At 41.2% G+C, this 2,131-nt stretch overlaps 1 pseudogene; it reads right to left on the bottom strand.

Annotated features, from left to right (window-relative positions):
- Positions 1-519: 519 nt before the first annotated feature.
- On the bottom strand, positions 520-620 carry LOC118593618 (annotated as a pseudogene).
- Positions 621-2,131: the final 1,511 nt, after the last annotated feature.

Raw genomic sequence — 2,131 nt, 5'->3', positions numbered from 1 at the left:
TCTTGGTAGGAATCTTGCTCTTAAATTCCTTGTTGTGGGATAATCTTTCTGTACACTGTAAAGATGTGTTTCTGACTAAAGTGCCTTCTGATTGGCTTAATAAAGAGCTGAATGGCCAATAGCTAGGCAGGAAAGGATAGGAAGGATTTCTGGGGAGAGGAACTCAGGAAGAATCTGAGGTGTGCAGGATTGTCCAGCCAGACACAGAGGGAGTTGGACATACAGAATGGAGGAAAGGCTAAACAAAACAAAACCAAACCAAACCAAACCAAACCAAACCAAACCAAACCAAACCAAACCACATGGCAGAACACAGATTAATAGAAACAGGTTAATCTAAGTTACAAGAGCTAGTTGGGACCAAGCCTAAGCTAAGGCCAAGCTTTGATAATTAATAAGGAGTTCCCATGTCATTATTTGGGCACTGGTGATCCAATGAAAGTCTGACTATACTTGCTTGTTTACAATGATGTCCATAGCAGGCTGAGTGATATTGTAGACTCTTTCAGTTTTTCCATGGAAAATTTGCAACACCTCATGAATTTGCTTGTCATCCTTGCACGGGGACCATGCTAATCTTCTCAGTCTTGTTCTAATGTTTAGTGAGCACTTAACTGTTCTTTATAAAAGCATTTCTTTATAGAAGACGTGAAGGTGTATGCATCCCAGTGTACATGATCTGGGATGGATCTGCTCAGGAGCAACCAACACCTCATCTCTTTATTTCATAAGAGAATCAAGTAATTTAGCCCTGGATTCCAGCTCAGAGTGGTTGCTTTCTTAATACCATTTAGGACATTGTTCTATTCTGTCAAAAGATGGGTCTTTAATAACTATCCACAAAGAATCAAGATTCTATCCTCCCAAAGGCAGAAAATTAAAAATATAAAATAATCTAGTTTTAGAAGCTTTTTATCTTAAAAGAGATGTGTTTCTTTAATTCTCTCTATGTGCACGTGTGTGTTTGGGCACACGTGTGCAGTTTCCTGCAGAGGCCAGAAGAGAGCATGAGACCACTGGGGCTGGGATTCTAGGTGGTTGTGAATCACCGATTGTGGGTGCTGGGAACTGAACTCAGGTCCTCTGCAAGAGCAGGATTAGCTCTTAGCCCCTGGACTGTCTATCTCTCCAGCATCTACAGCCATTAAAAAAATCATCTCTGAAGTCATAAAGAAGGAAGTAAAGCCAAATCAAGTTCAGCAGCACATGTTAGGGTCTCAAGGACACTCAGTGGCACAACACAAGACTAGTAACTAATGATTTTTTTTTTTCTGGCTGATCTTGACAGTAAGTAGCCTTTACATTTTGTAAAATTTAAATAGAACATGAATTTTAATTTTCTGAAGCATGTTAGCTCTTTCCAGCTCCCATGCCCCCAACATGTTGGATAAAGGTAGGGAATCATATTCTGAGCCAATCTTGATATGTATTTCTACATTGGAACTGTGAACTAGATAACTCTTGGTATGGTCTATTCAAATCTTAACCAGAAGTTCCTTTAGTTAAAAAAAAAAAAATGCTTCCTGCTCTTCCAGAGGAACTGAGTCCAGTTCCTGGCATTCATGTTGTCCAGCTCCAGATTCATGGGTTTAGGGGAATCTAGTGCCCTCTTCTGACCCTGAGGATACCTGCACAAATGTGCCAGACAATTACACACACACACACACACACACACACACACACACACACACACACACCAAACAAACAAACAAACAAACAAACAAATAAATAAATAAAACGTAAAAAATATTAAAAGCTAAGTGCCTGTTTTCTAGCAGAAAGGTGGCTGTGTTGGCTAAAAAGATGGCTCCATGAAGTACTTGCTTTGCACAGATGAGGACTTGAGTTCAGCTTCTCAGAACCCACATAAAAAGCTCGGCATGAGGGTGCTCCCTTGGAGTTCTAACGCTATGAGGCCTGTGGAGGCAGGATATCTTTCTGAAAGCTTTTGGGTCAGGTAGCCGAGCATCCATGTTGAAGTTCAGGCCGATGAGAAACCATGTCTCAAACAAAAGGGGTAGAACACCCAAGGAATAGCACTAAGGTGGTCTTCTGGCCACATACACACCGAGGTTCCCTCCTCCCCCATGTGCACAGTTTCACTCTGCCACAAATACAAATTCAAACCCAT

This window comes from Onychomys torridus, chromosome 11 (assembly GCF_903995425.1).
Source record: "Onychomys torridus chromosome 11, mOncTor1.1, whole genome shotgun sequence".
In the NCBI taxonomy this organism is placed as follows: Eukaryota; Metazoa; Chordata; class Mammalia; order Rodentia; family Cricetidae; genus Onychomys; species Onychomys torridus.
Note: the sequence above shows the minus strand (reverse complement) of the source record. Positions and strands in the feature narration are given on the sequence as shown.